Source organism: Anabrus simplex, chromosome 4, assembly GCF_040414725.1.
Source record: "Anabrus simplex isolate iqAnaSimp1 chromosome 4, ASM4041472v1, whole genome shotgun sequence".
Lineage (NCBI taxonomy): Eukaryota > Metazoa > Arthropoda > Insecta > Orthoptera > Tettigoniidae > Anabrus > Anabrus simplex.
The window spans coordinates 453,355,438-453,383,241 of record NC_090268.1 but is presented as its reverse complement, the minus strand read 5'-3'; the positions used below and the strand labels follow the sequence as shown (position 1 = coordinate 453,383,241).

Here is a 27,804-nt window from a genome sequence, read left to right as displayed (position 1 = left end):
GTCATTAAACACAACTTCTTCTTCTTCTTCTTCTTCTTCTTCTTCTTCTTCTTCTTCTTCTTCTTCTTCTTCTTATTATTATTATTATTATTATTATTATTATTATTATTATTATTATTATTATTATTATTATTATTATTATTTTCCTTTCTTTCTTTCTTTCTTTCTTTCTGTCTTTCTTTCTTTCTTTCTTTCTTTCTTTCTTTCTTTCTTTCAGGACCATTTAAGTGAGATGTTAGCTGTATGAGTGTTGCAGCACCTCAAACCTTTACATTTTTTCCCTTGTAAGTTGTGGCAATGTCTTGCAGAGAAGTTTGTTGGGAAACCATGGTCCTTCCTTCCTTCCTTCCTTCCTTCCTTCCTTCCTTCCTTCCTTCCTTCCTTCCTTCCTTCCTTCCAATAAATCTGCTGAGTTGCTGTCTCAAAGGGTCTCTCATCCTAAAGAAATTTGACCGAAGGTAAGGGATGTTGCCAGGTCTATCAAACTGACAGACTTATCATCTCCTGGTACAGGAAATCTGTTCTTTGAAGAGTCTGGACTGACTGCCCCTTCCTCCGTCACGGTGTTCTCGATCCTGCCTTCGCAGCCCACTGGAGGCAGTAAGATACGACTCACAATGCCTCCATCCAGCAGGCGAGGGGTGAAGCCTCTCCTGAGGCGGTACAGGCTCTGTAGCGAACTGGAAATTTAATTATGCCCTAAGAAACATCTAGAGGTTCCCTTGGGCAGGCTGTCCCTTTTCCCAACCTGAGCTTTCGACCCCCGACAGGGGCTGAAAGCTGCTGGATGTGAGAGACTGTACAGAGTTGAGAGCCTTATAAATAGAGGCCTAAAGGCTAGGACTTTACGAGATTGGCGCTACCAGCAGGAAAGCAGGAGTCGAACGAGTCATGGAGGCTAGCTTCTAACTTATGTCCTTTATCCTGTAGGTCCTTTCAAGCAAAGCTACAAGAGGCAGATTACAGCAGGTCTGCTTCACTCTGTGGAAAACTACCTAAAGGCTGACTTGCCTTTGCTCTCACTCGGAAGGGGTTAGAGCCTGAGGATGGCCGTTCAGCTCCATTGCTAGAGGAAGGATTGGGCTTCCTTCAGGTAAGAGGGGGTCACTCCCGGGGGCGTCGCGACGACGACGGCCGCCCCTAAACGTCGGCATGGAGAGGCGGCTGGTGAAATGCTGCCCATCGAACGCACCTCCATCAGGACGCCCGAAGCAAGGTGACGAGTACTTCTGCCACCTGAGGAGCAGCGTCAAACCTTTGACTATCCCTTCCTAACCGAACCCTGATTGTAACCCACCCCTTAAAGACGCAGGGAGCACGAGAAAGGAGCTAGGAAGCACGTCCCCAACTTGTCGCCGCGCAACCCACCCGACAGCCAGCCACTGCTGTTTCCTGCGCGGTCCGAGTAGCCTGATACACTCAGATAACCAGGGGAGCGCGCGAACACATTCTCATCGTGACCATGGCTGACACAGCAACAGCATCGGCAGCATCTGCACCCGCCTCGGCTCCGGCCCAGGCGTCGCCCAAGAAGAGCAAGGCTTCTGCATCGAAGAAACCTCGCACCAAGCCTGCCCATCCGAAAACCTCCGAGATGGTGGGCAGTGCCATCAAGAGCCTGAAGGAACGAGGTGGATCTTCTCTGCAGGCTATCAAGAAGTACATCTCTGCCAACTACAAGGTGGACTCTGAGAAGCTGGCCCCTTTCATCAAGAAGTACCTGAAATCTGCCGTGGCTTCCGGAGAGCTGGTCCAGACCAAGGGGAAGGGAGCTTCAGGTTCCTTCAAGCTCGCTTCGGCTGCCAAGCCGGAGAAGGCCAGCGCAGCCCCTGTCAAGCGGTCCGCTGCCCCCAAGGAGAAGCGCATCCCCAAGGCGAAGAAGGCTGGTGGAGCCAAGGCTGCAGCCAAGAAAGCCATTTCCAAAAAGCCTGCCGAGAAGAAGAAGGCCGCTCCTGCTCCCAAACCCAAGCAGAAGGCTCCTTCCAAGGCTAAGAAGGCCGCCAAGGTGCCCACTAAGAAACCTAAGGCACCTAAGCCTAAAAAGGCCGCTAAGCCCAAGGCCTCGCCTAAAAAGGCACCAGCAAAAAGGAAGTGAGGACATTTCATGTTCTTGCTTCCTTCTACACGCACCTCTTGCTCTCGTAGGAGCAGAGGAAAAACGGCCCTTATCAGGGCCATCAATTTTATTCCCCAAGAGAGCATATTATGTCAGTCACTGTCCAAGGCTGGAACCCTGGCCTCTCCTATCTCTGCCTCCTAAACAGGCTAGTTTGTCTCATTGCGGGGCGACTCACTCTTCAAATTTCATTATTATTGTACTTAACTACATTTTTCTTTATCCTTACTTACTGCACTTTTGCTGTTGCTGTTGTTGTTGTTATTATTATTATTATTATTATTATTATTATTATTATTATTATTACTATCACGTCCTAGATATTAATTAATGAATTATTGTACTCAATACTCAAGATTATTATTATTATTATTATTATTATTATTATTATTATTATTATTGTTATTATTATTATATTCTGTTACTCTTAGATTTTTCCTTGAACCTAGAGGAACCACTAGCTTTTTTTCTTTTCGTTTTCCTTCTATCCTAGACCAGAGAGACAATAACTACTCTTCTAGGAAATTTTGGTGGCCCTGAAAAGGGCCGTTTGGTAAAGCTCCAGCCATAAGACAAGCACCGGACTTAGGCACGTTCGCCACGGATGCGGCGGGCGAGCTGGATGTCCTTAGGCATGATGGTGACACGCTTGGCGTGGATGGCACACAAGTTGGTGTCTTCAAAAAGACCCACCAGGTAGGCCTCACTGGCCTCCTGCAAGGCCATGACAGCCGAGCTCTGGAAGCGCAGGTCGGTCTTGAAGTCCTGAGCTATCTCTCTCACCAGCCGCTGGAAGGGCAGCTTGCGGATCAGAAGCTCAGTGCTCTTCTGGTAGCGTCTGATCTCACGCAGGGCCACGGTACCGGGCCTGTAGCGATGAGGCTTCTTCACTCCTCCGGTGGCAGGCGCGCTCTTACGGGCAGCCTTGGTGGCCAGTTGCTTGCGCGGGGCCTTGCCTCCGGTAGATTTACGTGCAGTCTGCTTAGTACGGGCCATCACGTGCTCACTGTCGACTCGTCCCAGGAAGAATGGTTCGGGGGCTTGCTGCCCGACTGTTTTATTGCTTCGCTTCCCCCACCCTCGGTAGCAGCTGCACTCCCATTGGCCGGGCGGTGCTGACGTCACCGGGGCCAGGCACTTTCAACAAAAGCGAGGGGCCTCGAGTGCCAGCCGCATTCTAGCTCTGAACTCGCAGCTCTACTGATCTATCATGACCGGACGAGGCAAGGGAGGCAAGGGACTCGGCAAAGGAGGCGCCAAGCGTCACAGGAAGGTGCTCCGAGACAACATCCAGGGCATCACTAAGCCTGCCATCAGACGTCTCGCTCGCAGAGGTGGAGTCAAGCGTATTTCGGGACTTATCTACGAGGAGACCCGTGGCGTGCTCAAGGTATTCCTGGAGAACGTTATCCGGGATGCCGTCACCTACACCGAGCACGCCAAGAGGAAGACCGTGACCGCCATGGATGTCGTCTATGCTCTCAAGAGGCAGGGACGCACCCTGTACGGTTTTGGTGGTTAAGTCTCCTCCGAGCGTGCTCCCGTTTGTGAGCATGCAGTATTTAAAAAACGGCCCTTTTCAGGGCCACCACTTACCTCTCAAAAGAGCACAGAGTCCCACTTACAGTACTCCTCTAACGTAGCTTGCGCTATTCTCCCTCTCAAAACAGTCATCTCCCCGAAACCTGCACGGAAAAAAGCCCTCATTATCAGTTATGATGTCTACATTTTAATGCTAACAAGAGAAAACAAACATTATCTTCCTTGCTGTGCACGTCTAAAAGACAAAGTATTGTAAATATACTACTTTAAGTATCCTTTCCTTTCCTTTCTAGTTAAGTGTGTGTTCTTACATGCATAGGTTGGTAGTATCCAGCAGTCAAGAACAGAATTATACAGCATAAATGAAATGAAAAGAAATCTATAATGTACTTCCTTCTTCCTTCCCTTCTGAAAATTAAATATTAAGAGGGGCCTGGAGCTACCTTACTCATTTCCCCCTTAAATAAATAACCTCAAAGGAAAGGCTATTCTTGTGCTCTCCTGGCTAATGTTACAGATGCCCTCATATTTGCAGTGTCTCATTATTGTTATTATTATCATTATTATTAGGAGAGTTGTCTGAACTGCTCTATCACTTCAGGATTTCTCCATACTTCTGCTAAGATAGCTATAGCAGCATGATAGACAAACAGCTCTTATCTTAAGGAGTTGGTGGCCCTGAAAAGGGCCGTTTATTTATATTTTTCCGGTGAGCCAACGCCCTGACCGAGAACAGGAACTTAAGCCTTCTTCTCGGTCTTCTTAGGCAGGAGCACTGCCTGGATGTTGGGCAGAACACCACCCTGGGCAATGGTCACTCCAGACAGCAACTTGTTCAACTCCTCGTCGTTACGGATGGCCAACTGTAAGTGACGAGGGATGATCCTGGTCTTCTTGTTGTCACGGGCTGCATTGCCCGCCAACTCAAGAACTTCAGCTGCCAGGTATTCCATGACTGCAGCCAGGTACACAGGAGCCCCAGCACCCACTCGCTCAGCGTAGTTTCCCTTGCGGAGGAGACGGTGGATACGGCCGACAGGGAACTGCAGGCCTGCACGGCTGGAGCGACTCTTGGACTTGCCCTTCACTTTTCCTCCCTTTCCTCGTCCTGACATGATGCTATGATGCTCTGCTGCTCTACTTCGAAGGGAAAATGATACCGAATCACTCTGCGCACCAGTTTTGTAGCCTGCAAGGTTGCTCAACGTTACGAGCCAACCAATAAGGCTGCAGTAAGCTTGCGCTCATTGGCTAGTCGCATGCAGCCCTCTCGGTCTTAAAAAGAATTGCAAGGGGGCCGAAAAATTTACTTTCTAGGAGACATCCCAGACAACCATGCCACCCAAGACAAGCGGAAAGGCAGCCAAGAAAGCCGGCAAGGCCCAGAAGAACATCTCCAAGGGAGACAAGAAGAAGAAGCGCAAGAGGAAGGAAAGCTATGCCATCTACATCTACAAGGTGCTTAAACAGGTACATCCTGATACTGGCATCTCCAGCAAGGCGATGAGCATCATGAACAGCTTTGTCAACGACATCTTCGAGCGCATCGCCGCTGAGGCTTCCCGTCTGGCCCACTACAACAAGCGCTCCACCATCACCAGTCGGGAGATCCAGACTGCCGTCCGCCTCCTGTTGCCCGGTGAGCTGGCCAAGCACGCCGTCAGTGAGGGTACCAAGGCAGTTACCAAATACACCAGCTCCAAGTAAGGTGCCAGGTTTTCTGCCTTGCTGCATTCTTAACAAACGGCCCTTTTCAGGGCCACCACACCTTTAAAAAAAAGAGCAGCATCTGTTAGCCTTGTTATCAACTCCACTCTGATTTTATCTATCTGTCCTACTTCATATACATCGAAAGACAGTGCAAAACATTCAAATCATAAGCTAAGGAGGGAAGAACTACTACTACTACTACTACTACATTACCTTATTGCTAAAAATCCTCCTGCTTTGTCCTTTACAATGAAAACCAGACCAAGCCCCATGGCACTACAGCCCCTAAGCAAGCAGGCTGAGTGGACCTCAAAGCAGCCATTAGATCGAGGTAAAATTCCTTTGCCTGGCCGGGAATTGAACCCGGGCCCCCCAGCTACGAGGCAGGCACGCTGCCCCTGCGCTACAGCGCCGGCCCCTTCACAACCACCTTCAGTAATTATTATTATTATTATTATTATTATTATTACAACCCTCGACACTTCCCGTGTGTGTGTGCGCGCGCGCGCCAGCGCGCGCGTTTTTTTGGGGTTAGGTTACGAGAAGTGGGGTTAAGTCGAGTTAGGGTACGTTTCGCCGCGGAGCGCGACAACCACCCGCGCCCGCTCCGCGACGGCGACCTCCGAGCACACCCCTGCACCATTGCCAACGCCCCCGCGCCACAAAGACCTCCAGGAAACTCGCTTTGCGGTTCGTATGCATGCTCTTAAAGTATTTCCGAACTGCAACTTCATCCATGTATACACTCTCTTTGGAGTGAAATATTCCTAGGCTTTAAGTTCCGTGCAAAATCTTTCTTTTATGTTCAATATAGTGAGCCGTAGTATTTACTTTGTTAATTACTAATGGTTATTATTATTAGTGGATTTTACCGGGATCATATTGTTAGATTCTCCGAATCTTCCTTTCTGTTTGCTGTGATGATGGAACTATTTTTACTCGTGTGGTTACTTATCATCAGTATTAAATTCAGAACTGTTTGGTATTCTTCTATTGGTTTTGTAAGAGAGGTCTGTTGAGGCTTCTTTTTGTTGGGATCAAATTTCAATTTTTACTTTCCTTTCACGTGTCATATAGCTCTATTTGCGTTCACATAAGGTTAATTTCTTGTAATTCGTTCGGGTTACTTACTGTACCTCCTGAGTAATCGACTCGTTTGTGTATGCGGCCATCTACTGTGCGCGCAATAAATTAGACGTGTACGTTTTAATTATCATACATTGCTAATTTATCATAAAATTAACAAATGAATATTCTTTCTACTGCTATTACTAAAAGTGAATATAATAAATATGAGGAGGGCACTGCTGCATACTCTTAAAGTAAATAAAATAAATACAGAACATAGACCTTGGATTGATTGAATTCCTTGAAATAAAATCAAATGTTTCTGAATTGCGATGCTGAGGTATGTAGATATTAACTATGATGTGCAGTATGTTGCCTTGATGTAACAGTTTCTTTATTTTGATTATATACGTTCTTGGAACAAAGTAGATAACGGTATTTTATCTTGTGACGCTATGTCAACAAGGCCCTAATTGTTGAAACAAATGAGTCAGCGGATGATGGCTTGAAACAAGCTGAAACATGTACTAATTGTAACTTATCTCGAGTAATACTTGTATTGAATAGCTTGACCTTACTCGTCACCACCTACTTTCTCAGGCACATGGTTAAGATCAAAGAGGATAGAATAGAGATGAAACTCAATGATAAATTTCGGTACCAAGCCACTCGGCGTTAGTAGTTTCAGTCTCTCACCAGAGATAGCGCCACAGTGCGCATTTTGTGCACTATCTTAGCGCTATTATCAACAGATAGCGCAGTGACGCACATCCGGGTATGCTTACAGCTCGTCCCCCCTTCTGACCCCAGGCCCTCCACCCGCCGACCCACCGGCGATAATAATGCACTTCTACTACTTCCATGCCCAATACATTGTAATTCATATATTTTTATTTCCAAGTACTTACTATGTTGTAAATTATGATCTGATACCCCTAGTTCGTATGGCATACTATGTAACTGAGAACATAACCACACACCTCACATCAGCTTTAACTTCAAATGAATGATTGACACTTTAACACAAAGCTGACATTATAACAAATACGAAATCCCTTCCAAAGCAAGACAGCAGAGCACACCATATGCAAGAGAATGGGGTATCACATCAATATCCAAGTACCACATGAAAATAAAAATAACAGAATTAAATGCACTGAGACAGGAAATATATATAACTACATTAATAGAACCATTCAGCTTTCAGCCCCTGATGTGTACTCAAACAGTAAATATAGGATTTCAGGAGGACTGGCGAAGATATATTTCAAATAAACAAGCATAAGGAACAAAGATTTACAGCACAAGCACATGAGCACTTGAAAATCTTCTTCTTCTTCTTCTTCTTGTATGTTGTTGGTCTTAGTTTTAACTCCGTACCCAATAACCACACCGTTTGGTAATGCACTTATTTGTGTTGAAATAATAGCCGTAGGTTCTAGGTTGGTTATCTTGGTCATTGCAAGTTTTGGAAGTTGCTTTTCATGGTTGAGGAAGAATCAGAGGAGTAGGCTTGTGCTGGTAAAGAATGATTAAATTATTAATTGAACCCTATATTAGATTGTAATCAAAATATAATTTTCGCCGATATATGATATCCGTGATAGATATGGAAGTTCTTCTATTATCGGTGGGCTGATTTGTACTGTTGTTAACATGTGTAGGCTAAGAAAGGTGACTTATAGGGCGATTTTACATTCATCAAGGAAATTAGTGAGCATATTTACTAATGGTTCCGTAGGAGCATGAATAAGACAAGCGACACTAGTTGGTAGAGGAACGTTATGATTTATTAGTGCTTGAAAAAACGTTCTTCGTTGGTTAGAATAGTTACAACATTGGAATACTATGTGATGAATCGTACCACTTGCTTGCTTACAGGTGCAAATATCTGTGTCACTTACCAAATACAGTAGAGACAATACACGACACTTACGGATTTCGCCTTGCTAAAATGGGAGACAATTCGACGGTGGCGCTCCTAGTGACTTGACCTGAACAAATCGCGCTAAATTCAAATATCAATGGAAATGTATATACGGAAATGGATAAATAAATTACGTCCAGACAGACAGTGGTATTGAGATATTAACTTCGAAGTTGCTAAAGCAATTCTGGATAAATGAATGAAGAATTATTTAAAAGGTTATTATTCAAAGACTTAAATTAGACATACAAACAAGGTGTGAAATGGACTGCTGTGAAATGGCTTGATCTTTCATTTATGCATTACTTTTTTAGCTTTAGCATACCTGCCTGAAATCTTACGGTTGGATTTGTCTTTTTTCCTCATTTAAAAACAATGTATCATCACATTAAGACATTTGTCAATAAAAATATCGGAACATTCCTTACACATATGATGCAATGAATTAACATTTAATAGCTGGACAATTTTCCTCTTAACATGAAGCCTACTAACAGAAAGAAAATCTATAAAATCCCGGCTTTAATCTGAGAAGAGGGATAAAAGAAAGAAAAGTTTGAAAATGTTGTCGATAGTGATGCTTTGAGGAATATTTACGTACAATTAGAGTAAAAATGTAACATACCCTTGGCTGTATAGTCGAGGATTTTTAAAGTCGCTGGCCTGGAAATGATCTGAACAGATCTTATAATTCTTATACAAGCGTAACGTCCCTTCTTTCTTGTACACTTTATCCAAATCGCTTCTGTGACATTTCAAAACCCACAGATCACACCTACAACACATCGGTATTGAAGGTTAACTGCTGCACTATACAATAAAATATGCGTATTATATTTTAAGCCCGTTAAAACATGGGTCGAGCAGGTCAGAAGATTATGAAGTACTATAAAAATCTCTGTCACTGGAAGAATATATATGCAAACACAATATTACTTGCATGTTCTTGTCACGAGGTAACCTGAAGAACGAGCGCGCATTTTTCTCTACTTCGTAATTACTGCAGCCAAACACAGCACATACCTTTCCCCTCATGTTGAGAGGAGATATCAAGGAATGACACACGCTACTATTTAATTATGTCAACTCACTGAAAACGCATAAATAACACCAATAACTTCACACAAAAATACACGTGCTCTTATGACAGAATCAGTACCGTTCAGGTCTATCCGCTAGAGTGAGCTCCAATAGCTGTCCCTCGATATCTCGCTCAGTGTCGTGTATTGTCTCTACTGTATTTGCACTTACTTGGAATTCAAACAACACAAATACCTTAGCATGGGAACTATCGATTAAAATCCATATAAGGTCGAACAAGGTTAATCGATTGGGTAAAGTCTAATTCGATGCAATCCAGCAATATTATCTCCACAATGCTTGACGTTATATGACTATTTTGTTAGAAGGGCCCACTGATTGAGGTTAGACTTGAAATACTTCACTTTGAGACAAACTGCCTCTAACTATTAACATAGCTCATTTCATTTTTTACTTGCGTGCCATCTACAGAACCTGTATATGTTACGAATGACCTCCAGCGCCATCTAAAAGGAGAGACTAAAACTACCTGAAACTAGCTACAGATTGGAACCATAAGCCCCATTAGACTTTCTCCCCCCTGGTTAAGATTCTATTTCATATTGTATAGCGCTGCTGCTGCTTCATACTTCTTTGTCAATGCATGGAGGGAATTGCTTTGGCGTGTACACTTTTCTATATGCAGCCAGAAATTCAGGGGGTAGATCCTTATATTTTGTTACCGTTTAAATCCCCCTGTACCATTTTCAAGAGACTGCTTATAATCTTGATTTAGGTTCGTCACGACCCTTGTGACCCATCTGAAAATACCATGGCACAATCATTCAAACATGTTCGAGTGTGAATTCTCAGTAAATACAGGATACTTTACTCAATGCTACGGTATGTGAGGCCTGTTGCAGACGTCGGTCATTTTTATGTCATAGCTACCGAAGAGCCGTCAACAGTTATTGTGTCTTCAAGCCCCTTTACCAATACAGTGCAACAACTTCCTTGTCGTTTCCATGTCAACAGGTAGCCAAACGATCCGAACGACGTGCTGCTCGTGAAGTAGGATTAATGTCGAATCACACATCTCCGGGCGTGAAAATAAAATATCGTCCCCATGTGAACGAAGGGATGAGTTCCAACACTTCCGTTAACTTAATTCGCCGTGACCTTCTGTCCTTCTCCGTGCCGGCAATACGCATTCGCTCGCCGACGATATTTTCTTGTTTTCACGGACGTGATTTCTTTCTTCCCACCTTCCTGCTTTCTTCCAGTACTGAGGTTATCTGTGTACGTTTGAACTGTTCTTTACCTCCCAAAATGAAGGACGAACTGCTGATTGAACGAGTGAAGGCACAGTCTTTTCTATATAATTTAGCTGACTCGAAATAAATATATGGATAGTGGTTTGAAGAAGCGTGTATGGGACGAAATTGGCGAGAAAATGGAAGCTGAAGGTAGGTAACTAACATGTTTTGCTTTTAAGATCAAGGAAATCGGTCTGTCTGTACATAGGCACCGACTTTGGCGCGGCAAGGCACTTTCTGCTCCAACCTACAAAGTCAGGGGTATTAAAAATTAATTAACAATTTCATTTATTTAATTTTTCAAGTAATTAAAAGCAAATGTAGTATATCCATGAAATTTTACTTCTTCGTCCTTCAAGCACTTATATAGAGTGAAAACTCTCCTTCCTTGCCCCTGCGTTTCCATATAGGATGAACCCAGTGTTTCTTCCTCTCTTTCTCCTCTTCACCCAAGATTATAGCTATCATTAACAGTTCATCATCCCTAAAAGAAAACTCATCGTGGAATACTTGATTGCCGACTTATAACTGCGCGGAACTGAAGTGTGAGAACATACGTGAAATATTCATGTCGGAAAGGACGGACACGGAGAGCGCCGTCACGTCCCAGAGATGTGTGAATCGACCTATATAGTTACAACACTCATTTTCTTTGTTCTAAGCTACAAGTACAGCACAGGTACGCGCACGCGTGTCGTTCTCTCTGCACTATACTAAAATTTATAGTCAGAAATGAAGTGGAGCACGATTACTTTGGACTTCATGACATAATAGAAAGGCCTGGTTTGTGGGATGTCTCATCAAAGGAATACAGTGATAATGCGAAGAAAGCCCACAGTTTCCAGGAACTCTAAATTATCTATAATTATTTCCGAGAGTGCATCGAAAAAAACCCAGCGTCCCTCCACTCCCAGTACAGTCGAGTACTTTTAAAAAAATCAGAGAAATCTGAAGTCGGGGACGGACGAAGTTCATACTTCATAGCGCTTTGCTTTTGAAGCAATGAGCAGGATGAGGGAAGGATATCTGTCTAATGAAACTGCATTTCTAAATCATAACAAGAAGCAACAGTGGCAATAACGAAGGCCGAATCCTCTTCATCTGAGTCCATTGTCCTTGTATGAAAATACTAGACACCACCTAAATATATTACCGCAAATTGATATGATGAACTACCTATATATAAACAAAGAAAGTCAAGTTTAGCTTGTTTATTAAGTATGGACACAATGGTAAATGAAACAGTATTCAACATTTAACAGCCTACAGATAAATGAAAAAAAGACAGTACAAGTGACCTTCAGAAAAGTGGGAAACCAACGCCCAAAGACAACATAACATTCAGAGGCGGCCCGTGAAAAATCGTCATACGTGCTACAAAAAACGCTAAATACGCTGTTTTCAATCTGCATATTGCCATGATGAAACACTCATAAGTTACTTCAAACTTGTTAATAATAATAAATTATTATTATTATTTTAACAGCTTTTCTCACAATTTATAACACAGAACAAACAAAAATAATATTAATTTGGAAGCAGATGAATACTTCCGACAATTGTCTACGAGATAAATATTTCTTTCGAGAAAGATTGTTTTTACTCACCTAATGGCGAAATACGAAGTCCATACGGCGATCTTTCTTGCTGCAAAAACTTGTCGATCACCTTTTGGTTAAAGTCTTTATTTCCGAGATAAGCTTTTTCTCGACTGATAGCATCGCTAATGCTTTTAACCGTTCCTGACACATAGTATTTCGAAGGAACGTTTTAATCCTTTTAAGACTCGAAAAGCATCTTTCCGGTTCGGAAGTAGTCTTTGGAATCGTAATCAAAGTACTGAGCAATTCTGTTATCTGGGCGAAGGTATCCTGCAGTTTGTTCTTCAGGATCAGTTGAAGCAAAGGAACTGCACCGTCAATTTCTCTGAAATCAGTTCTTTCATGCAGAACGCTGAGCTCAGTCATTAGTCTATTCTTGTCTGGGAGTCTGTATACGTTACACACAGTGTTAACACCTTTTACGGGGAAATGTTTCGAATATTCGCTAAAATTCATTGAATCTATTAAAATTTGCAACTTCCAAATAAGAAACAGAAAAATACTTTTATTGCAATAATAATACTAATAAAATGTATCTTACCTTTACATAGTGGGTTTAGTACGGTATGCCCCGTAACAGGTTGAAGCACAAGAATACATTTCCGCAGGCACCAGACGTTCCTATGTCTTTCCTAACACCTTTTTCTGAACCAACACATATTGCCAGCTAGCATATCTTTTCTTGTCTGTGGATGGAATCTTGGAGATGAAATAAGTCTCTTTTAGTCTAAAGGGCAAAGGCTGCAGAGTGCAAAATCGCAGGGGAGAAGGGAGGGTCCCCCCCCCATCGATGATTTTATCGCAAAGGTCCCCCCCCCCCACTAAAATTGCTCAGGGGGATTCTTTCATTCTTATTCTTTCTTTCTTCTTTCATTATAAAATTAGGAAAATGTAACACATATATTACTGAAATCAGTGTTTTTCACTGTGCATATTTTCATAAAAACAACAATAATAAACACAAGATAGATATAATAGGATGACTGCCAGACCTTGAGCAATAAAGCAACGTAACTGTGGCAGCTCTGCACTCTGGTAAGTCCATCAAAAAATCCAGGAATAATATTCCATTGAACATCATTCTTATTATAACAACGGAATTAAAACAAAAATATGTTATATTTACATTTTTCAGGGGGAGGGGAATTATATACTCCTCTCCGACCAGGAACTGCTTGAAATAAACACTAGTAGATAAGCCCTATGTTCCTTCTCCCCCCCCCCCCCCCCATCACCAATTTTTCCGATTTCGCACCCTGAAAGACGGCATTGTTTATTTTTTACCCCTGCGTGGATGGGGCATCTCCTGGTCCTGATCCTGGTCTTCAGTGTTATTCTGTACCCTTCCCTGTGTAAATGTGCTGCTTCAATCCCAATTCCACAACTTTAGAATCTTGTCTACGGTGACTTTTTTTTGCTAGGCCGATAACTGTCTCTAAATATATTTATGAGGTGTACAAACATAGGTCGGATCTGTCATCATTTGGTGGGTCATCACTGGTAAAGTAGTGAAGGGAACATATCATCTTATACATTTCTTAAAGAAAGGTGTAGAAAGCATTTCATCGGCTCACCGGTACATTTTTACTGCTGGTTTCTTAACGTTATATCATAATTAGTGATACTATAAATGTCATCAAAAAGTTCTCACCATTTGCGAATCCTACTTTTCAGATTTAATTTTGCCTGAGATTAGAATTTCCCTTACTTTTCCCTGATATAAATTTGTTTCTGTAACTGTCAAAGTGATTAGTTTATCAACAAAGTGAATAGAATATTTGTAAGATGTGTCATGGCTTCTTGTTTAATTTATAAGCTGCGCTATTCCTGGAGTTTACGATTTGTCTGATAGGGATCCCAGATTTCTGATTTTCAGGTTGAGATTGCATTACTGGAGGTTGTGGGCTCATATTCCTTACATCTTTGGTTTCTTTGACCCTGTCCGATCGCGCATGTGAACTGCGTCACACGTGGGGATTTGGCCCTGTTTTATGGCCGGATGCCCTTCCTGATGCCAGCCCTATGTGGGGGGGATGTAATCACTATCGCGTGTTTCTAAGGTGGTTAAGTAGTGTGGTGTGATGTCTGAATAGGAAGAGGATCTTGGAAGAAATACTAACACCGAGTCCCCAAGACAGAAGAATTAATCACATGTGATTAAATCCCCAACCTGCCTGGGAATCGAACCTGGTACCTTCTGAACCGAAGGACTCAACACTGATCATTCAGCCAAGGAGTCGGACTTTGACTGTAATGCAGTTATGGTGTAATTTTTCTTTTATGTTCACTATTAAGTTTATTCTATGTGCAGTAAATGCAACCATACATAACTGCTCATGTCACCCAACCTCGCAAAAAATAGCAAGATTTCGAGTTACTTCATACAACATTAAAATCTTCATATCTGGTCCGTGTTGAAAGGAGATAACATACAATAGAAGGAAATTTGATTGATCCACCTTTCTTCAATACATAATATGTTGTTAATATGATCACAACATTTTTATTCAGTACTGGTTTTGGTGTCTATGGACACCATCATCAGCTGAAACAGGTTGTATGAACAAAGATATACAAGTATGTTGTACATATAATAGACCCTTAGTAATAAGTGACATTAATAGGATGAAGTAAAAATACAATGCTTAAAAGAATGTAAACAAGTTATGTGCTTGTTGGTCAAAGTATAAAATGAAAGTGACGATATTAACAAATGTTTAAAGACTTGATCCCTTTGGAATGGTTAAAAAGTCTCAAGTGTAGCACTGCTAAAAATAAAACATGGACATCCAAAAACTGACACAGTATGCCGTCCGTACTCAGTACTTGCTCCTTACCACTCTCCACGCATACATCAGGCTGCTCGAGGTTCCAAATTGGATTGAGTACTTTCTGGCCATATATCTTTCTCTTTGCCTGCAACATGATCCACCATTGCCACTTCTTTGAGGACCTCATAATTGACGGCTTCTTTTTATGAGTTGATATTACAAGCCACCATTAAACTAACTTCTGTTCCTTTATTATCAATACTTTCTGGAAGGGCTGCAGCATTATAAGTACCCTTATCTGTGGAATGTAGAAATAAATTATAAAACAAATGGCCACAATCCCCACAGAATAGATAAAATGCTTGGAAACACAAATTACACGAACATTAATTGACTCAGGCTCTCAGTCATATATCCAACAAGAAATTTTGCACAAATTAGGTCATAAGCCATTGAGGGGAGAAGCAATTAAAAAAGGATCTATTACATGGTGTAAATACTAATTTGAGGGAACATTTGTTTTACAATGTAGAGCTACGAAGCTGAGTTGGTTAATTTCCATGTAATTTGGATTAGTCATCTGTGATGCTATTCCTTCTCTCAATAAAAGACGTTGGTTAGAGGAACTTGCAGAGGGGAATATTTCTTTAACAAATGTAGGCAGAAGGGATGGACCTATAGACTTGCTGACTGGGGCAGATGTGGCTGGTAAGACTGAAATGATTGGATTAAGGCTTAGTAGCTACTGAAACTAAATTACGCTGGACTCTGGCAGTAGAGGTTTCTTGAATGATTGAACATTGTTATTTTTCTCTGTTATACAAGGTGGCACACGTAAGTCACCCGATTGAATTTTGATCCTACAAGTATACTATAGAGGCAATAGCTTTCAAATTGTGCGCTCAAATTCGTGCAGTTCATGGAAATTACTCCAGGTGTCATTACGAGTTCATCGCTTCCGTTTTGAGTCCGCCATTTCAGTTTGCCGCGTTGGCGGACAAAGGACGGTTGACTGCCGCACAAAAGACGAAGATTGTGTTACTGTTCACAGCGACGAACAGTGTTACATTGATACAGAGAAGGTTTTGTGGTCATTTTCGCACACAGTGGGCTCCCAGTCCACAGATAATATGCAGATTACATCACAAATTTGTATATACCGTACGTTCGCCGCAAAACATTGAAGCAGTTCGAGTGGCTTTGACTCGTAGTCCAAGTAAATCAACAAGAAGAGCCAGTGCCGAGTTGGGAATTTCACGCCGATCTGTACAAAGAATTATTAAATCCGAGCTTCGTTTGTATCCATACAAGATGACTGTGGCGCATAAGCTTTCTGCGAGAGATAAGAAGCGGAGACTAGAGTTTGCAAGGTGGGCAATCGAACAAGACCAAAGGCAGTGCTACACAACACATGGTTTTCAGACAAAGCTTATTTTTACATGAACGGTGTTGTGAACAAACAGAACATTCGATTTTGGGCACGTGAACCTCCGTGAATAATCCACGTGAAAGACACCTACGGAGAGAAATTGTGCATGTGGGTCGCGATGTCAAGCCATGGAATCATCAGTCCGTTTTTCTTCGATGCTACACTGAACACTATTTAGACATGCTGCAAAACCAGTTCTTTCCTCAACTCATGGCTACAGGTCGTCCATTGCAGACACAATGGTTAATACAGGATGGAGCACGCCCCCATACTGCCAACGCTGTGCTTGATTTCCTACACGAAAGACTTGGCCTTAGGGTATTGTCAAACAGATTTTCAGAACGTTATGGAGGAGGAATATGGCCGCCTCACAGCCCGGACATTAACCCATGTGACTTATTCCTTTGGGGGTTACTTTAAGAGGTGTACCAAACAAACCTCGAAAATTCTGCGCAACTTCGGGCCATCTGGAGTTATATCGCACCATTCCGGAAGACTTGTGTCGGAGAGTTGTTACAAATGCACGTGTGCGACTTGAAGAAGTTGTAAAACAAAACGGCAGTCATATTGAACATGTCATTCATTAGGTTGTATTTCCAAGCTGTATTCTTTACTTCTACATCCGCAAATTGCAAATCTTGTTAACAATAAATCTGTTATTCTTGAAACAAATCAGGTGACTTATTGGGCGCCACCCTGTACATCTGGACGAAAATAAATATCGAACTCAGTCACACAGAAGACTAAAGAATAAAGTGAATGGGAGATTCTAGCAAATTTTCTGAAGTGATGATGGACAGCACGAGATTCCTCAATTGTGGTCAAGACCATTTGACTCTTCCAAGTAACACGGATTTGGCACTTTGGAGCCTAGAGTCCCCAAACCAAAAAATTGCATGAACAAAATTAGTTTAGTTCGTATGATGCTGTTTAGACCGAGTGGGAACAACTGGGGATAATGCCATCTCAGGCACTGGGAGATTATAGGCACTATTTTACCTCATTGAGCTGTCAATTAAGGAGCAGCACTACATGAGAGAAGTTCACCCTCTCTGAACCAGTGTTTGGAGTGTGGGCCTTTCGGTATTACTCACATTTCAGAAAGGTAAGTTTGGGGTAGTATCAGATATAGAAAAAACCTTCCTGCAAATAAGTACCATATTTCTCCGAATCCAAGACGACCCCCACTTTTTCCTTCAATACAATTAAATAAGGCTAAAGTGCTTTGTGAAATCAAAAATTTATTTATAACAAATTTCAAATTTAATTTGAGAAATAAAATAAACACACATAAGTATCATGTAAATCCTACCTACTTCCCTAATCATTATCATTAGAGGTATCTGATACTGCCTCTGACAGTTCAGGGAATTCCTATTTGCAAGCCCACATTCGTATCGCATCTCGTGTTATGGCCATTTCGACTTACATTTTTTGCACACATACCTCACTATTTCATGTTTGACTTCTTTAATATATAAGTAATAATAATAACAACGTAAACGTTTCCACCTTTTCAATACTAAAATATATTCACAAAATTATAAATTTTAAATTATTACTTATATATTATTCTCAGTTCAATACGGACCAAAAACATGAAATTCATAACCATTAATGACTTCTTTAAAGCGTCCTTACTGCGGGCTACTGAATGCCTTTCTTGTACAGTATGAACTTTTAGACTACCTTTGTCTTCACGCCAACACCGAACACTGGCTTTAGTTATGCCGTATTTTATTGAGGCTACACAATTATTCTTCATTTCCGCGTGTTTAATAACCATTAATTTAAAATTGGCATCACAATATCGAAGAGAACCCGTTGAAAATATGATACAATGATATGGACATTCCACCCTTGCGTTTTTCGCGCACATACCTCACAATTTCATGTTTGACTTCCGTAAAGCGTCCTTGTTGTGTGCCATTGAATGAATTTGTTCTACAGTATCCATTTTTCAGTTATCTTTGACTTCACGCTAACACCAAACATTGGCTTAGTTATGCCGTACTTTATTGAGGCTACACAATTATTCTTAATTTCTGCGTGTTTAATAACCATTCACTTAATATTGGCATCATAATATCGATGAGAACCCACTGAAAATTTGCCAGCAATACCCGTTCCATGTGTCTCTACAATAAAACAGTTACTTTTACAGTAGACAAGTTATAACTCTGTCCCTGAGTAACCGTGGCCTTCCTAAGAATTCTACGGGTCATATCCTTGCTATTCCAATTAGAATGACATTTCCTACGCAACTGGGGATGAGAAGTATGGTACATTATGGTCGACATAGCAATCAGAGTAGAGAGTAGGCCTAATGTTTTGATGCCATTCTGCAGACTTGAGAAATGTTTTTGTAGAGGCTCGTAGAATGTCATTCTGTCTGCACTATTTTCTGAGAAACATATATGCGGACATTGAAGATAGAGTTTTATGCACGCATGGAGGGTGAAGGGAAGCAGTGTGGTTACAGTGGTAGCTGCCAGTGCTGTTCATTATGGTTGTCACAAATACAAGACGACCCGTGAATTTCCAAGAAAAAAAGTCTTCAATTCAGAAAAATACGGTATTTGCCAAGATGACAAGTAAGAAGTAATAGCTCCCTGTACAATGAGGTTACACTGGAACTGATGATGATGCTTGTTGTTTGAAGGGGCCTAACATCGAGGTCATCGGCCCCTAATGGTATGAAACGAGACGAAATGGAATGACAAATTAAAAGTCCAAAAGTCTCCACTGACCACAATTCAAAACGTGAGGACAAAGAATGAATGGATGGACACGAATTTAAAACAATCAGTGGATGCGACCCACAATGCCTTACATTCACAGAAAATGACGTAAAAATACAGGATTACTGAACAAGGGACTGCTGCTATAGCATAACACTGAATCGATAATGCTTGCAGTCTAAAGGGGGTTCAAAATCCAAGTTACCGGCCCCTCATAGCGGTACTTATCGCTAGGAAAATAGAACCATGGTATTTGTCATACTGCAGCATGAATCAAAAGTAGTAGAGACTCGCGGTATTGCACACATTATGGTACTACTCATAGGTTATGAAATTCGATGTATAATACAGACCTATGGTTTTTGTCACTTTGCGGTGCCATATATAAGCAACGCAAACCTATGGTGTTCCATCACATACGAGTAGTAACCACAGGGACCTGCACTATCCCGTGGTGTTTGTCATATAGTGGGTACTAATCTCAGGCAAGGCAGAACCATGGTAGCTATCATCCCATGATCCTGCTCATATGGTGGTACTAATCACAGGTACTGCAAAAGCCGACCACACGGTACTCCCGTGTGCTACTAATCACAAACCTATTTGGTACCTAATATAGTGGTACTCCGCGCAAGTAAAAGCGATCCATGATGTTCTCCGCGTGGTGATTTAATCACAAGTAGTTTCATGGTTCCAAGACATTCATCCCTTGGGCGCCCCTTTTAGTTGCCTCTTACGACAGGCAGGGGATACCGTGGGTGTATTCTTCGTCTGTGTCCCCCACCCACAGGGGGTACACTGGAACTGAAACAAAGCCTCAATATCAATAATGTGGTAACTAGTACAGAGTCTACAAAGGTTGTGGTATTAGGTTTGCTGAGGGATACACTTTTAGATACAATGACGTTGAAGAGTGACGAACTTCGACCCTACAGGGAAAGCTAGCCTCGTATTACAGTAAAACCTTGATAATTCGAAGAAGTTCTCATTCCCGGAAATATGAGGTATGGTTTTGCATGTTATTTAAATTATTTAATTCGAAGAACAGTGTCAGTCCCATTACTGAAATTCAGACTTTTAATTCAAAACTACCTTCATATTTTATAAAAATCGTATTTTAAATTAAAAATTTATCCGCGTCCTGAACGAACGTGTCTTCCGGAACGTGCATGGGTAGCTTTCTGCACTTTCACTCACTTCGGTGCGTCTACAGTGTGCTTTATATGTGCTAAGTTCGAGTGAAATCTTTCGTATTCAGCGTTTTAGGGAAGGCCATAATAGCACGCAGTGTGGCGAGAAACATTATCCACGAACACTGACGATGCTGACAGCGAAAAAGCGTGGCTCATATAATCAATTCATACGCACCGAAGAATATTGTTAGTGCCGATGAAACTGCATTCTTTTGTTTTTTTAATGCCGACCCCGAAGGGACTTACGGTTTTAAAGGAGAGAAGTACCAGCTGAGAAATCGTACAAGGGTAGGGGTCACTGTACTGTGTTGCAATGCACATGGAAGCAAGAGACTTTAAATTGTAAAGTGACGTGTATTGATTGGGTGGACCAAAATCTAACATTGTTTCTTAGTTTTAACTGTATCAATATGGATCTATATGACGAGGTTCGTAAATTGTACAACTTGTTGGATCATCATCATCATCATCCTAAACCATCTCTAGTTTCCCGGGTGTGGTATATGAGCCTCCTCCATCTCATCCTGTCCTTGTACCATGCTTCCTCCACCAACTTGTCCCAATCATGACCTCTCAGCAGTACATCGTTCATAACTAAATCTATCCATTTCCTTCGTGGCCTTCCCACGGGTCGTCTTCCTTCTACTTTTCTGTCAAATTCCTTCCTTGCAGTTCTGTTTACTGGCATCCTCTTCATGTGACCAAACCACTTCAGTCTTGATATCTGAATTTTATTGAGGTGAGCATCATCTATTCCTACTTCTCTAATTTTCTCATTCCTAATCTTGTCTTTCCTGGTTTCCTGGATCATAGTGCGTAGGAATTTCATTTCAGCTGTCTGAAGTTTGGAATTATCTCTACTGGTCATTGTTGTGGTTTCGAGACTGTACGTAAGAATTGGAGTATAATACGACTTGTACAATGTCAATTTTGTTTTCATGGGTATTTGCTCATCCCACAGCAGGTGTCTTACCTGGTGGTAAAATTGTGTTGCCTTATAGATTCGATTGTTCACCTCATGTTTTGCTTGGTTGTCATTTGATATAACACTACCCAAGTATTTGAAAACTGGAACGCTGTCCAGTTGGGCTTCATTTAACATGACTATTGGTTCTGCTCCTTCCCCATCATTTTCATCACCACCATCTTGGTCTTGCTGATGTTTATAAACCATATTTCTTAAACTCCTCATTCCAGCTTTGCATTCTCCCTTCCAATTCCTCTTCTGAGTCACTCCAGATCGCAACACTATCTGCAAATGTGAAGGCTTTGATATCTCCATGTTCTTTCCTTTTAATAGATTTCATTACTACTTTTTTTTATTATTATTATTATTTTTTTTTTACGTCGGACTGACATAGATATGTCTTATGGCAACGATGGGATAGAAAAGGCCTAGGAATTGGAAGGAAGCGGCCATGGCCTTAATTAAGGTACAGCCCTGGCATTTGCCTGGTGTGAAAATGGGAAACCATGGAAAACCATCTTCAGGGCTGCCGACAGTGGGGCTCGAACCCACTATCTCCCGATTACTGGATACTGTTGAACATTAATTTATTGAAACCACCTATTCAATACTGGTTAAGTCTTTATGACTATAACAATGTCATTGTTCAACATTTAAAATTGATTTTAATACGGTCAAAATGAAAATAATCACTTGTAATACTGGATACTGGCCGCACTTAATTTTTCATTACTACATCCATTACAATAATAAACAGAAGTGGTGACAATGAGCTCCCCTCACTCCTTGTGGGTGGGGTTAACTTCCACCAGGGGAACCTGACCCCTACAGAGCGCGTCCCCAGGTGGCAGATAGGGGGCCCCTACAGTATGTAGGGCTGGTTGAAATAACCAATACAACCCGGACTAACAGGTAGCCCAATTCCTGGGGGTTTTAAAATACTGGGACACCCTCTCTCCAGGGGTCATAAATATGGAGGGCCCTTGCCCTGGGTTAAGGGTGAAGACCTCAACGGCATCTACGGCGGAGAAGATTGACTTCAATACGGTGGAGATGGTGGAAGAGGCAACCCATCCTTCTGGGGTGTACAGATGGAACCTACTGCCTTGTAGGACGAGGAAGGCATCCTCAAAGGCTAAGGCAGTAAACCCTGAAAGAAAATCCTCTTATGCGTTAGGCCTAGCAAGTCAGCAGGAGAGTATTGAGTACAGTCGCTTTCAATAAGAAAAAGAAAAAGACTACTTGTTGGATACATTTCGGAAATAGTGTTTTCCATGGTATTAGAAAGGTTTAAACTGAGAATTAAGGTTAATTGCATACAGTAACGGGTCTTAGAATATCGTGACACCGTGAGGATTGGCATTTCTGAATTACGATTTGCTGGTTATTCAAAATTACGTAATTCAAAGTCCGATTTTTGTGTCCCAATGACTTTGAATTTGAGAGGTTTTACTGTATTAATTCCCAGACTGATACTACAAAAACTTAGGAGGAACAGGATATCTTGGGATGAAACATATGAATGGAATTTTTTTGACAGGATACCAAGACCTTGGGAAGTGGCATGTTGGTTTCACCATGTTACCAACAACTCCGGTGTAAGTCTTCACTCCTTCTGTGATGCCCGTGGACTAGCTTATGTTCCAACTGTGTTCATAAGATTCGAGTCCAATGTTTTGGTTAAGATACGTCTTCTGGCAGCTAAAGCAAGAGTACTTATTTCCAGTACTGCTTCTACACAGCATAATGCAATAACCAGTCAAGAAGTGGAGAGTGAGAAGTTCAGAGTTCATTGTCATGGAATTTCGTTTCCTGCATCAAGAGATAGGTGGGGTTCTTAGAACATAACAATTCATTGATGTTTCCTGCCTGTGAGTTTTTGAATATTTCTTATTTCAGTTCACATTTATAAACTCATCATATCTTTAGAATTAAATGATTTGATCCTAAAAGGGAAGCTTTTGTTTGCAGTCTTGCCGAACTTGAACTGTTGTTTGGGGCCTACTCATTCTTCATCGTGTCTGTTTTAGCGAAGTTCTCTGTTGACAGAATGTGTTCCTCATGTTGATCACCAAGCCAGAGCACAGTCTGACTCCTGCCGTGATATCAATACGCATATAATAATATACGATGTACAACCATTAAGCAAGCTTGTTAAGTAACGTCTGAATGTTGTACAGTAGAAGTCCGTTATAGCGAGAATTCATAACAGCGAAAAATTTGCTCGCTATAACGGATTGTCGTTATATCCGATTTTTGTATGAAAGTCGGAAAACCCTTCATGCACTTTAAAATCGGTATGAAACGGCAATCAGTTTGTTCAAAACTTGTGTTACCGTAGATGATATCCACACTACGGCTTACTTGTTTGTTATTTTTCGTAATCCGATAGTACGTGAAAGTGTATGTTTAATTTCATTCTGAAAAATATATAGTATCGTATATCTCCGAATCCAAGATGAACCCCACATTTTCTTTTAAAAAATTTAAATCAGGCTCAAAAGGAAGTTTGTAAAATCATATGAATGCCTTGTCTTACAGTAGGCCTACGCATTTTTACACTATGTTTAGACGCCGAACATTGACTTTCATCACACCGTATTTCTTTATTTTTGGCGGCTGCACAATTATTTATTTCCGCGGGTTTAAGGACCATTAACTCAACATTGGCATCATAATACCGAAGAGAACCCGTTGAAAATTTTCCGGCAATATCTATTCCATGCGTCTCTACAATACAACGATCCATCAGTAAATTATTCTTGCTGTCTATAAAACTGTTACTTTTACGCAGCGTCAGATATAACCGGCTGCCGCTACACGCACGTCTCGCTTGCCGGGTTCGGCCAAATTCAGCGGCTAGCGATGTATTGGCCTAATCGCGAACGTTGAAAGTCAACGAACCAGTTTATTACGCCACGGTAAGCCATTCCGCCCTTGCGTTTTTCGTGCACCTGCCTCACAATTTCATCTTCGACTTCTTTAAAGTGTCCTTGTTGCGGACCACTGAATGCATTTTTTGTAGAGTACGCATTTTTTTTTTAGCTCTTTGTCTTCACGCTAACGCCAAATATTGGCTTTAGTTAGGCCTATGCCGTATTTTCTTGCGGCTGCACAATTATTCTACATTTCCGTGTATTTAATAAACATTAACTTATAATTGGCATAATATCAACTAGAACCCGTTGAAAATTTGCCGGCAATACCTTTTCCACGCATCTTTACAATTCCTGCTGTCTATAAACCTTAATTTTACTAAGTGTCAAGTACAATAGACGCGTTATGACTCTGCCACTGAGTAGCCATGGCTTTTCTAAGAATTCGAAGGGTCGCATGTTTTGATGCCATTCTGCAGATTTGAGAAACACACAGGCTCTGTACAACCGGTTGTCGCGGCTAGTGATGTGTAGTAAAGAGGCGGTCGTTTATTGTCAACGAGTTCTGTGCGTGTGTGAAAAGAAGCAGCGTGGTTACCGCGGTAGTTGCCAGTGGTATCCATTAACTTACTGTTAGGCCGCGAATGCAACAACCCTTGAGTTTTCGCATGTGATTCTGAGAAAAAAAAGTCTTGGATTCGGAGAAATGCGGTATCACTCCAGAGATTTCTGTGGCAAACACCTCAGCTTTCTTCTTCAAACAGTGTCACCTAACCTAACCGTATATGTAGCCTATCATGAAAACATATTTGAAACGCATGTAGAGAAATTACGTGTAAATAGCCGTAACTAGACGCGAGAAGATATGAAATATCCTCTGAAATCAGTGATGTACTCTGCCATATCTTGAGGTGTATCACATTCTTACTTAATTTCCGTATATAACATTAACATTAAGATATCGTTTACTTCAGTCTTTATTTTTAACGAGTTAACAATTGCTATCGGCCACGTTATTTACACATTTATTACGAAAACGTGTTTTCCTCTTTCATTTCGAATTTTCTTTAGAGAACAGCAGTCAATGGGTATTACTAATAAACTCCAACACCGCCTTTGAATGTCAACGAGAGAGCTCGCAAATGCACAAAGTGAGAAAACTATACCGTACCAAAGATGATCGATAGCATTTTGTTGCAAACGTTTCAGTTTTCTTATTCAAACAGCGTCACGTATCCTAACTTAACCGTACAATACGTATGATGAAAACACACTTCAAGCGCCAGTAGAGAAATTATACCTTTCCCGCTATAAATTTTCATAATAGCCTTTCCGTAATTTAACCAGACGCGACAAAATATAAACTAACCTCTGAAATCAATTAAGCACTCTGCCATATCTCAAGGTGTATCCCATTCATACTTAATTGCAGTATTTAGCCTCAAAATTAAGCGGTCATATAGTCAGCCTTAATTTTAACAAGTTAACAACCGTTATCGGACACGTTATTTACGCATTTATTACGAAAATATGTTCTCTTTCATTTTGAATTTTCTTTACGGAACAACTGTCGACGGATATTACTAATCGACTCTGACATCGCCTTCGAATGTCGACGAGAGAAATCGCTAGTGCACATAGTGAGGAAACGATACCGAAGGTAATCGATTGCATGCAATATCATCGCTGGGGTGCATAAATATCGGTAACGGAAAAAATCGCGCGCGCTTAATCGCTCGTAATAACGGATGCGCCAGTGATAGGGTTCTCGCTGTAACCGATGGACGACACACAGTTTAATATAGGAATTTTAAAGGGGCAGAAAAATGTCGTCGCTATAACGGAGTTCTCGTTATATGCCGTACTCGCTATAGCGAACTTCTACTGTATTATGTTTTATGGTATTCTGAATCAGAAATCTTACGGGGAAAAACATAATTTTATTTTGCATGTTCTTGGAATAGCATTTGAGTAATTCTAGATATAAAGCTGAAGAATGGTGTGGTTGGTTAATATGGCGACGATAGTTACAACGAACTAAAACATTAATGTTCTAATGTTCTGTTTACGATTCAGAATACCATGAAGCATATAAAGACACATACAGAATCCACTGAGTACTGTAGAGCAGATAAGTGGTCAAGCAGGCCTTTCATTGCCACTAACTCATCACAAGGGATCAGTGCATTATAAAAGCAATGGAAGAAATAGAATACCGTACTCAGGTTTGTTGATATATATCTCACATTTTTAATTATCAATCATAGAAGATCCATCCCAATAGATAAAATAGTCATTTCCAACAAACTTTACAAGGAAGTCACATTCACAATGTATCAAGATCATCACAAAATTACAAGACCATTACTTTGTTCTCATCCTGAGTAACGGGGAAGTCTTCATATCCGTGTCATTTTGCAGGATCACATGCGGACAAATCCTGCAAGAGAGATGTGTAACTTATAACTGATGACATGATAACAGCCTTTTTTACCCACCACCATAATACATCACGTGTAGTGCACCTTAACATCTTAACGACTGTCTTACCCACCACCATAATACATCACGTGTAGTGCACCTTAACATCTTAACGACTGTCTTACCCACCACCATAATACATCACGTGTAGTGCACCTTAACATCTTAACGACTGTCTTACCCACCACCATAATACATCACGTGTAGTGCACCTTAACATCTTAACGACTGTCTTACCCACCACCATAATACATCACGTGTAGTGCACCTTAACATCTTAACGACTGTCTTACCCACCACCATAATACATCACGTGTAGTGCACCTTAACATCTTAACGACTGTCTTACCCACCACCATAATACATCACGTGTAGTGCACCTTAACATCTTAACGACTGTCTTACCCACCACCATAATACATCACGTGTAGTGCACCTTAACATCTTAACGACTGTCTTACCCACCACCATAATACATCACGTGTAGTGCACCTTAACATCTTAATGACTGTCTTACCCACCACCATAATACATCACGTGTAGTGCACCTTAACATCTTAACGACTGTCTTACCCACCACCATAATACATCACGTGTAGTGCACCTTAACATCTTAACGACTGTCTTACCCACCACCATAATACATCACGTGTAGTGCACCTTAACATCTTAATGACTGTCTTACCCACCACCATAATACATCACGTGTAGTGCACCTTAACATCTTAACGACTGTCTTACCCACCACCATAATACATCACGTGTAGTGCACCTTAACATCTTAACGACTGTCTTACCCACCACCGTCATACATCCCCCTCTGACAAGAAATAGGCCTGCTAGGTGGGTCCGGAACATATTTACAATAGGACTGATGTGGGATTGACCCTTGTTCATGAAAATCACAAGAAGATCCTGGAAATGGCCTCATCTGAAGAAAAGAAAAACTGACGATCCAAAAGTACAGACTCCGCTTCACTCAGATATCACCGGCAGAACTCAACACGCAAAGGTTCATCTGGATGCTTTTACGCATGCACAACAGT

At 41.4% G+C, this 27,804-nt stretch overlaps 2 long non-coding RNA genes across 5 annotated transcripts in view; one reads left to right on the top strand and one right to left on the bottom strand.

The window, feature by feature from the left end:
- The first annotated feature begins 7,887 nt into the window (after positions 1-7,887).
- LOC136872073 (uncharacterized) overlaps positions 7,888-27,804 on the top strand; it is a 35,393-nt gene continuing 15,476 nt past the window's right edge. For both annotated transcript variants that reach the window (XR_010859869.2, XR_010859868.2), the window contains exon 1: positions 7,888-7,957. This is a non-coding gene — a long non-coding RNA (uncharacterized lncRNA). The remainder of the gene's footprint in view (positions 7,958-27,804) is intronic.
- LOC136872072 (uncharacterized) overlaps positions 26,521-27,804 on the bottom strand; it is a 45,301-nt gene continuing 44,017 nt past the window's right edge. For all 3 annotated transcript variants that reach the window (XR_010859865.2, XR_010859866.2, XR_010859867.2), the window contains exon 4: positions 26,521-26,717. This is a non-coding gene — a long non-coding RNA (uncharacterized lncRNA). The remainder of the gene's footprint in view (positions 26,718-27,804) is intronic.